Below are 10,994 nucleotides of genomic sequence, written 5' to 3' on the forward strand. Positions count from 1 at the left end.
GTAGAGACAAAGTTTTACCATATTGGCCAGGCTGGTCTTGATCTCCTGACCTTGTGATCCACCCACCTCGGCCTCCCAAAGTGCTGGGATTACAGGCGTGAGCCACCAAGCCTGGCCTGCTTGTTTTCATTGTGACTTTGGAAAGGGCACTTCACCTCTGTGAACATCACTTGCCATAGACAGTCAATGATGACAGGACGATAGTGACGATAGTAAGGGTGACAGGTTTAATGAGTACTTACCACGTGCCAGGTGCTCTTGGGAGTAACAGAGAACCTGGCATGTGGCGAATACTCCTTAAGCTTAATTGCCGCCCTGACTGTGGTCACTATAGTCCCGTCATCACTGACTATGGCAAGTGGTGGTGTTTTTTTCACTTTGGATAGTGATACTCAGTTTTCTGTTAGAAATAGTTCAAATTTATTGGAGTTTTCAAAAGAGTTTTCATTTACCAAGATGCATGCTGAGTGCATAGCGACCCAGGCACTGGCAGATATGGAGAAGCTAAAGGCGAGTGTTGAAGGTAGGCGAGGACAATATACAAATGACAGGTGCTTGGGAGACGCTGGCCAAAGGTGAAGAGCAGGAGCTTTGGGGTCAGATAGTCCCGAGTTCACGTCGTGGCTTTTTGTCACGGTAGCTGTGTGACCTCAAGCAAGTGACCGGGTCTTTCTGCACCTCCATTTCCTTCTCTGTCCCGTAGGGGATAACAGTGAAGCTGCAGGCCTGAGGTTCAGCTGCGCAGGTAGTGAGCACTCAAAAATGGGAGGGCCATAGGCCAGGCAAGGTGGCTCACGCCTGTAATCCCAGCACTTTGGGAGGCAGAGGCGGGTGGATCACTTGAGACCAGGAGTTTGAGACCAGCCTTCCCAACATGGTGAAACCCCGTCTCTATTAAAAATACAAAAATTAGCTGGGCGTCTTGGGCACACGCCTGTAATCTCAGCTACTCAAGAGGCTGAAGCAGGAGAATCACTTGAACTTGGGAGGCGGAGGTGGCAGTGACCTGAGATCCTGCCACTGCACTCCAGCCTGGGTGACAGAGCTCTGTCTCAAAAAAAAAAAAAGAAAGAAAGAAAGAAAGAAAAAATAGTAGGGCCATTGATTTTCTATAATTCATAAAGCTCCCTTCCTTTCATACACTGTTAGCCCCCAAAACTATGTTCCAAAGTCAAATTCATGGAAGATGAACAGGGGGAGGGTCACCTGGTGGGGTGTGTGTGTGTGTTCGCGCACACACGCGTGTGGTGGGGGTGTTGGGTGTTGGTTAAGGGAGGGCATCCAGGATGTTCCCAGGGGGCTAAAACCCCCCATGAGGCTCTGATGGCATCATTTCAGGATCCTACACGTGTTCTTATTTTTGTTCAGCGTTCTCATGACTGAGATAATCGCACACTGTGACTGTGTATTTATTTGTCTGTTTCTTGCTCTCCCTCTGTCTCCCAAGGAGACTGTGGGCCTTATAAGGGCAGGGGCTGGTCTGTGTGCTCCCTGCTGCTTCCAAGGCACCCAGCTCTGTGACCACCAGGGAGCATGTAATATGCGTTTGTCGACTGAAGAACTGACCTACTGGCTGACTGCATCTGTCTGTGTCACCAGTCTTGAATTACTAAGGAAAATGAGAGGGTCAGGGCAGAAATACTGGGGGATCAACCCCTTAAACCATACAAGCTCTGCAGCATAGCAAAGTCTCAGGCTCCAGCCTCTCTGGCCCTGCCTTGGTTGCTGGTGGGACCTCTCCCACCTCCTGACATGGAGAGACTGGAGGTGGGGTGGGGGTGAGGGCTGCCCCCAGAGTATGTCTCCAAGGATGGGCATTTAAGGGGAGGTAAGGCTAAACCTCTGAGCACCCCAAACTGAGGGACTCAGCTGTCCCCAGAGGCCTGGTCCAGTGATTCCCCCATCTCCCAGGGACCCCTATATCCCAGGGATCTGCCCGTTTCCCAAACCCCCCACTCACATAGCCACACCCTGTTTTCAAGGACAGGTAGCCACCGCTATGGGAGAGTTCTCACAACAGCTGAACTTCTAAAGCCACAGCTTCCTGTCTGCCTTTATCTAGTTACAGCTAGACAATATGATGTGATATCACTCAGAGCAACTACAATATCAGTCATAGAAACCCCAATGTCAAGAGCTCCTTCTGGGGTTCCCAGCTCTGCTTTAAGCGAGCACGCTGTGAGTGTTCCCGGCTCCCGCTCCCTGCAGCGTCCCCTGCAGCGTCGCTGTGTGAGGGCGAAGTCAGTTAACGCTATGCTCAGAGCAGGGGACCTGCTCATCTGATTCGGTGGTTTCCATGCCAAGGCCAGGCACTGCAGGGACCAACAGCTGGGTCCCAGAGCCCGTTTGGCTAGGCTCAGACTGCAGGCACAGAGAGGTGAGGACATTTGCCCGAGGCCACACAGTAGGGGCAGGTCACCTCCTAGTGTGTCCAGAAGCACTCTCCACAGGCCCCACGGCTCCCTCCTAAGCTTCTGAAAGCATCCAAGAGATGGGCAGAAAGAGCGGGGACAGAGGGGGTAAGAGAGACAGGGCAGGGACAGGCTGATGACAAGAGAGAGAGACAGAGAGAGTGGGTCCGCAAGAGTGAGACGGGAGGCCTCTGGGCAAGCCAGGCAGTGAAGACAAGCCGGCTCCCCAAGGCCTGGTTTTGGGGATCTACGCACACTGTCCCCTGCCTGGGGGCAGGCTTCATGCAGCCCACGGAGTTCTGGGAGGTACTGAGGGCCTTAGGCCCCCAGCCCTGCTTGTGCTCCATTCCCATCCCCCACCCCATCTCACCTCCAGCCCCCGGTTCGGGTTCCTGATAAGAACATCCCCAGCCCACCTTCCCTGCCACCCATCCCTCTCCCTTCCCCTTCACTCAACGCAGGCAAGCTCCCAGACTCACTCTTTCCAAAACCCGCCCTCCTTCCTTTGCCCTGCAAGGCCCTCGCTCTGGAATGTCCTCCCCTCTTAACACATCCCTATCCCTTTAGCCCAGGTCAAATGTCACCTCTTCCAGGAAGCCTTCTCTGAATTATTCCCAGGGAAGCATTGTGATGCCATTGCTGATGGCAGCAACAAAAGCCCAGTCATGCCAGTCCCAGAACACCAGGAAAGAAATAAAGAAATTATTATTCCCCTCCCCAGTCAGGCAGGGTATCCCCTTCTGGGCCCCACCGAGCTGCCAGCGATTGTCACACACAAGGCAGGTGCCAGCCTTGCTCTCTCTCAGTGCTGACCCCGCCACCTGTGTTTGCCACTGTTCTGCTGTTTGACATACTTGACCCGTGCCGACCTTACTAAGCCCAGCCTGCCTGCACGCTGGCATTTGTATCGCTGGTCTGGCCCTAGTAACAATTCATGTGCCACCTCTATCCTGGTACTTTGCACACTTGGCCCAGGCTCACGGTAGTGAGAGCACACATCGCCCTGCCTGGCGTGAGTCTATGCGCGTGAGTCTATGCGCATGCTGCCCATGTGGATGAAAGTCCCGGCACTCAGCTGCTGCCTGCGTCCACCTCTGTGGATCACTCGGTGCACCTCCATCAACTGGACTGTGACCCCCACAGGGCCAGAGATTGGGTCTTGGCCTCCCCCCACCCAGAGCTAGGACAGCTTCTGACTTAGCCAGGGTTTGCTTGCACTGAATTTAATCTGTTCCTGTCCCACAAAAGAGGGATTAAGTTGTGAGGGTCCAGTAATGATTTATTTAATTCTTTCCTGGTGGTTCCGGCACCGTCGTGACTGGGCTTTTGTCGCTGCTATCAGCCGTGGCATGGCATCGAAGTAACTCCTTAGACTCCTGGGTTGGTGGGGGCTGTGGCTCAGGTGCTGGGAGAGGAATGAGGTTTCCTCCACTCCCTTGTCCTCCGCCCAAACTTTATTGACTCATTTTCAAGCCATTTAGTGGGGTTGTTTACATATCCAATACATGTATTTAATGTAAACTTGTTTTTTAACTCTGAAAAACACCAAGAAGGTGGCGAAAGTCACCTGTGATCACACCCCAAGAAACTTGCATTGTTGATGCGTTTCCTTCCAGTATTTTTTTCTAGGTTAAAAAAAAAACACACAATTTTTGTTAAAAAAATAGAAGAAGCAGTTTCCCTTTTCACGTGCTTCCGTTGGTTGGTTTGTCGACCTTGCTTTGTGATGGCTGCCTGGTGGCCCGCAGTTTATTGAATAAATCCCATTTGCTGGACATTATTGCAGGTCCCACTTAGGGCTATTCCAGGTAACGCTGCATTCTCTGTATGCAGATTCCAGGTAATCCTCACAGTTCTCTGTGCCCAAACCACTGGCCAGTTCCCTTGGCAGAACCTCCACTGACCCTGGCTCAATGGGGATGAGCTTCCTAACAACATACCTGACCTCAGAAACAGCTCAGTCCTCACTGCATAAGTACTGAGCTCCCTCAGCTGTAAGCAAAAGTCATCAGAACCAGCCTGGCCACAGCATTGTGGAGCCCAACATCCTTATTCTACAGCTGGGGAGACCGAGGCCCAGAGAAAAGAACTGACTTCTCCAAAATCAGCCCAAAGGCAGTGGCAAACTCCGTGTCATCTAGGGATTTTTCTCCCAGGCTCCATTATCTTTAATATTTTGCAAGAAAATCCATAATCTCTCACAAGGATGCTGGCGGGATGCAGCACGGATGTAGCACCTGCCTCTGCTCATGGCAGACATTGTTCATCAACCACCACACTCGCTTCTGCTGAGCCCAGACCCTTGACAGCTTCAAAGGCCGTCACCAGGCAGCCGAAATTGGCGCAAGAGTGAAATGTTTCCACCAGGCTGGTGGAGTATCTTTGGTGCCAACAGTTGAGGACGTGAGCTTCTTTAGGAGTGGCTTCAATTCTTGCTTTCCTTGTTTCTTTTGAGCCAGTGATAGTTGACAAGGCCTCCTGGTTTCCATCTGTCCATGTCATCAGAAACCCCCTCTGGTTTTCTGCATGACTGCAGTCTTCCCAGGAGAGCTTGGCCCTCGTTCCAGCTGGAGATGGTAGGGCAGACCAAGTCAGTGAGCAGAGCATGGGCGCTCAATTCAGACAGAAATGGGTCCCGATCCTGGCCCTCTGTTTTACGGACCTCAGGCAAGTGAATTCCCTTCTACAAGACCCTATTTCATCTGGAAAACGGGAGAATAAAACCTCGATTTTCTCCTCTTTTGGCCTCAGTCTGGTGATCTGTAGAATGGAGATGATCTCTTCCACTCTGCCATCTTGCTGTGTCTGAGCATCAGCTTCGATCTAACATCAAATTGTCTCCCCACCCCTAATCAAGGCTTCTGTGGGTGAGCTTTTCGGAAAGGGGAGAGGAGGTGTGTGTCCTTGCCCTGCACCTCTGGCTCCTTCCCTGCCCCCCACCCGCAAACCCTTTATCTGTGTGTGTCTGTGTGTGTGTGTGTGTGTGTGTGTCTGTGTGTGTGTGTGTGTGTGTGTGTGTTTCCATCCAGAAGAGAAAAGGAGCAGGAGAGTTTTCCTTTGACTGATACTGTTGCCAGATAACTCCCAACTCTCTGGGGAGCCCAAAAAATGTCGAGAGCCAAGTCTTGTTGCCACCTTCAAGGAGGTGTTCTTGAAGCCCCTGCGGGGCTTCTCGAACTGCACCCCCCGCACCAGGGTGAGCCCCTTCTGTGGCTAACTGCCTGGCAGGCTACTCCAGCCACTCCCAGCCCCTGGTTCTCCGGCATCCTCTCCGCAGTAATACTAGGAAGGACTTTAACCAGCCTTAGACCAACCTCCATCTTGCAGGGTCCACACCCGGCCCTGGGAAAGTACACCCACACACAAGTTTTGACCCTGCCCAAAGGGAGCAGAGAGCAGTAATTTTCCACTCACAGAAGTCACTTTGCCCTACATGACTTCAACTCATCAGGAGACACAGCCCAGTCCATTGCATGTCCCAACTCCCGGGGACACAACCCTCAAGGCCCCAGGAGGTTTCTGAAAAGGTCCCCCCTGCTAGGCCTGCACTGAGGCCCCGACACCCCCTGCCCTCCTTCCCGGGAGGCAGTTCCCTGGGCAGAACCTCCGCTGACCCTGGCTCAATGGGGATGAGCTTCCTAACAACATACCTGACCTCAGCAACAGCCCAGTCCTCACTGCATAAGTACTGAGCTCCCTCGGCTGTAAACAAAGGTCATCAGAGCCAGCCTGGCCACAGCATCGTGGAGCCCAACATCCTTATTCTATAGCTGGGGAGACTGAGGCTCAGAGAAAAGAACTGACTCCTCCAAAATCAGCCCAAAGGCAGTGACAAGGAGGAGGGCCCATAGCTGTCTCCCAGGAAACATCTCCGCAGATCTTCTGTTCCCTCTTGGCCCTTTTACTGCCTTACGCTGGGTCAGGATCCCCTGCAGGGGAAACCCAGGAGCTGTGCAGCTGGTTTTCGGCCACCCGCTCGAGCTGTGGTCCAGTCCCTCTCCTCGGTATACAGCACCTGAGAAATCATGGTGCCTAGAACAACACTCGAGTCTTCAGACCCAGTTCCAGCAACTGCTAGTGAGGACGCCCTCAGCATGCAGCCAAAAGAGCCCTACCTTAGACAGGGTGGTCCCCTGTCCCCCCAGGGGGCAACGCTGAAGCTAAGACTTGGTGAATGAGAAGAAACCAGAACAAGAGCTGGAAGGAGAGTGCTCCTGGGAGAAGGCCCTGGGGTGAGAACGCGAGGAGGGAGGGGGAAAGTGGAGGGATGTGCGGGCTGAAAGGTGGCCAGCAGCCAAACACACCGGGAGGAGGCCATCTGGCCAGGTGGAGTAGCGGTCAGGCGGCTTTATGCGGACGTCACCTTCGTTTGTGTGTGTGTGAGATGGAGTCTCACTCTTGCCCGGGTGGGAGTGAAGTGGCGCCATCTCAGCTCACTGCAACCTCTGCCTCCTGGGTTCAAGCGTTTCTCCTGCCTCAGCCTCCCCAGTAGCTGGGACTACAGGTGTGTGCCATCATGCCCAGGTAATATTTTTGTATTTTTAGTAGAGGTGGGGTTTCACCATGTTGACGAGTCTGATCCCAAACTCCTGACATCAGGTGAGCCACCGCTGCCGGCCTCCCAAAGTGCTGGGATTACAGGCGTGAGCCACCACGCACCACTGGGTATTGCTGGCCAGAATTGGGCCTTGAAGGTCAATGGTCTTAATATCTCAACAACAGTAGCATTTATCACTCTCCAAATTATCTGATGTTCCAAGCATTTCTCACGACCTTACAAGACCCTGAAAATAGTCCCACAGTCTCGCAAAAAAGAAGCAGTTTCCCGAGGCTGACAACCGTCAGCACAGAAGCAGGGATCACAGTCGTGTCCATCAGCCTCCGCTGGCTTCCTCCGCCCCCTGCACTTCTTCCCAGACAGGGCACGGCTGGGTTTTCAGGGGGGTGGAGGGGGTACTCCAGAAAGAGGACATGGCACAAGCAAAGGCCTGGGCGCTGAGGAGAGTGAAGCCAAGGCCAAGAGGCCCCAGCAGGCTGAGGAGGGCCACGCGGTACTGAGGGCAGGTGCGGGGTCTGGGCCGTGGGCCTGCAGAGGCGGAGCGGGCCTTGCTGTTCCAGCACATGGCAGGAAGCAGGAGCTGATGCTGGCCCAGGCCCTGGCACTGGGCCCCAGCACCCCACAGAGGGGCATTGTCCATGGGCAACGGGCATGGCCAGCTGGGAAGCCAAGCAGGGGATTTGCCTCTCTGGAGGTGTGCCCAAGGGATTGGCAGGATCCTCCTGGGAATTCTCCTGGCTCCCAAAACATGTCACCTTCAGGTACTCAGGGCGCTGGTGTGTTGACAAACATGGCAGGACAGCAAATGCTCTTCGCCTTGTTCTTCTTGACAAAAAGCAGGACGATGAGGCAGCCAGGGCCTGGCTACATACTTCGTGACCTCAGGAGACTGCTGCCCCCGCCTTGTCCCCTGCAGATGGAGACAGGATTCAACAATGGCCATCCCAGCTCTAAACCACAGTTCCATGCTTCTAGACCAAAACTGGGTAGCAAGGATAATGCCCAGAGGACATCAAGGGGCCATGTCCGTGTCACCACCGCCTCTAATGCTAAGTTGAAGTCTCTGGGGAAGGACGGTGTGGCCATTAAGAGGGTGCGTTCTGGACTGGATGATCAGGCTCAGGTCCCAAAGCTGAAAGCCCTGGTCCTGTGACCTTGAGCCAGTCACTCACCTCTCTGAGCCTCAGGTGCCCTCTGTAACATCAATGCTGCTGACACCTCTGGGTGACTGTGCAGGCTGCATGAGCCAAGGCTGGGGCCCAGGTGGTGGATGACAGGGTCCTGCTGGGCTTGGACATTTGTCCTTTGGGTTCATGGTCATGCCTCCTTATTCTTTCAGTCCACAAGTGCTCACGGAGACTCCTAAAGATGCAGACAAGGTAGAGTGGGTTCTAATTGCTGTGGAATGAATGAATGAATGAATGAATGAGTGAAAAGAAAGCTCGTGCTAAGCACTGTATAGGCGTGCACTTCAGCTCATGCTTTTAGCAACCTCTGAGGAGGAGCTACTATTATCCCCATACTATAGATGAGGTCAGTGGGGCCCAGAGAGGTGAAGTACCTTGCCCAAGGGCACACAGCAAAGCAGTGGCAAAAAAAGGATTCAAATCTATTCTCTTGGGTGAATTAATTGATGGAGATGTGTATCCCGGACACATTTAGGAGCAAGGCTACTCCCTCCTTTTCCCAAGTTGATTATCTGGACTGAACAATTGCTGTAACCCCTCTGCAAAGGCTCATCCTGTTATGAGCACTAATAATATTAACAGCAGCAGCCACTCACATTTACTCTGCCATATGCACTGTGCTTTTCTCAGCCTGGACCTTCCTTTCTCCAAGCCTCAGGAAGCTGGAGTCCCAAGGTTGCCTCCAGGCGGGGCTGTGGTTCACCTGAAGCCACAAATATTTACCTTGGAGACCTCGGCCTGGTCTGAGGCCTCTGCCCAAAGACAAAGCCTGTGCTGGGGTGTGCAGGATATAAGGTTGGACTTCCAGACCCACTGCCTGGGAGAGGAGAGGAGCGGGCCGAGGACTCCAACGTGCCCAGGTAAAAGCAGGGAAGGGCTGAAAGCCTACGTTTCCAGGAAGGTTCCGAGCTAGAGATACCTGTTGGGGTCAGGTCAGGAGCCCAGGGGAGGCTTGCCTCCCCCAGAAGGGCCCTGGGTGAGTCGGGATCCACTGAGGATCAGAGCCAGGTGAAGAAAGGTACCCAGCTCCCTTGCTCAGAGGACCAACGAGTGGTGACGAAGGGATGGGGCCAGCCGAGTCCTGCGCGACCTGTTGGTTGCAAAGCCAAGTAGAGGGTGGGTGGGCAAAGGAAAAGAGAAAGACATTCCACAAAGGGGAACGAGCATCAGCAAAGGCCAGGAGAGGAGGTGCCAGATGGTGGGGTGCGTGCGGCGCCTGGATCTGGGGAGGAGAGGCTTTTCCACAGGAGGGAAACGGGGATGCTCTCATCCTCGTGGGTCCTGCTTCCTCTGACCTGAAGAGCACAGAGCAGTGTGTAGAGAGATTGGAGGACAGACAGGGTCAAGGTGTTCGCAAGAAAAATATGGGGTGGGGCTGCAGGGGCACCTGGCTGCGGGGGTGTCACCTGTCTCTGGCTTTGGCTGCACGATGCCTCCTTCTGACTCCAATCTTAGTGATAACAGCTATCATAATCGTGATGGAAGCTACCACGTGCTGAACGCTTGAGTATGTCACGAATAGACTGTCTCGTTTAATCTTCCCCAAAAGTCTGCTACTTAAGTACTATAATTATTCCTCATTTTACAGATGAGAAAATGGAGGCTCAGAAACAGAAAGTCATTTGTCAAAGATCACAGAGCAAGTGGTGGCAGCGGCCTCCAACCAGGGTCCATCCGGCTGCCGAGCCAGTGGGACTTTCCCCTCCACCCCCAGGCCCCCTAACACTAACCCGCTCAGCTTAGCAGGCTCAGCTTCCCAATACTTTCAGGGCTTCCGCGGGCTCTGCATTTATTCATGCGGCCATTTATTAAGCACCTGCTGTGTGCCAAGCATTATGCTGGATGTCAGGGACACAGCAGGGAGCAGGCAGACCCAGCCCTCCCTCCCAGAGCTCACAGGCTGGTCAGGGAGGCAGAGGCTGACTCATTATTGCAAGGGCCTCGGAAGAGCTCACACTGCTCCATGGCACAGGAGACCTGTCATCTGGATGCCACATTTGTCTTTGGCAACAAGAAAGCCACAGGCTGTGTTGTAGGAAAGGAGAGAAGGTTAGCACTCCCCTCGACAAGGATGGAAGAGGCCCTCAGGCCTGACGACACGCATACGGTTAAGAAACCCACATGCTAAACCAAGCAACGGCTCAGATCGCTGGGTCAGCATCTCCGCTCCCTCCAAGCAGGACAGTACACAGGGCAGGAGCTTCCATGGCGGGCTGGCAGGCAAAGCCGGGGTGCGAGCTGGAGAGCCTGGGACTGGGTTACAGGTGTTGATGCCTCACCCCTGTGGAGGGAGGGGACAGAGCAGCCAAGGGGCTAGAATATCTCCAATCTCCTGTCCCCAGCACGGGCCACAGGTTGGCGCTCTCTCTCTCTCTCTCTTTCTCTCTCTCTCTCTCTCTCTCTCTCTGTCTCTCTCTCTCTGCCCTTTTTTCCCTGGTTCCAAGGAGCCACTCAGCCCCTCCCCAGCTCCCCTAGTATCGTGGATTAAACAAACAGCTTTTTCACAACGTTGAGTCCTACTCGGCTCCTCGTTTCCTTCCTGCCTCCAACCTTCATGTCCTGGGCGCCAGGACAGCGTTTCTCCAAGTGTGGTCCAGGATCCCTGTCTGCAGGGCAGGGGAAGCTTTACAGGGAAAGTGAAAAATCTTGGCAGGGTTTTAAAGGATGAATAGGAGTTCATCAGGGAGCTATGGGAGGTCCAGGAAGCAGGGAGAGCAAGAGCAAAGGCACAGACCCAGAGAGAACAGAGTATGTTCTGGGAACTTCCTCAGAGCTCTCTGTGCTCACCCCAGGTCTGGTCTGGCACCCGCCACTTGCTGCTCTCTGACGCCTGGGAAG

At 53.8% G+C, this 10,994-nt stretch overlaps 1 pseudogene; it reads left to right on the forward strand.

Moving 5' to 3' along the window:
* Positions 1–10,183: 10,183 nt before the first annotated feature.
* Positions 10,184–10,284, forward strand: LOC120368010 (U6atac minor spliceosomal RNA; annotated as a pseudogene).
* Positions 10,285–10,994: the final 710 nt, after the last annotated feature.

Source organism: Saimiri boliviensis, chromosome 9 (assembly GCF_048565385.1).
Source record: "Saimiri boliviensis isolate mSaiBol1 chromosome 9, mSaiBol1.pri, whole genome shotgun sequence".
Taxonomy (NCBI): Eukaryota; Metazoa; Chordata; class Mammalia; order Primates; family Cebidae; genus Saimiri; species Saimiri boliviensis.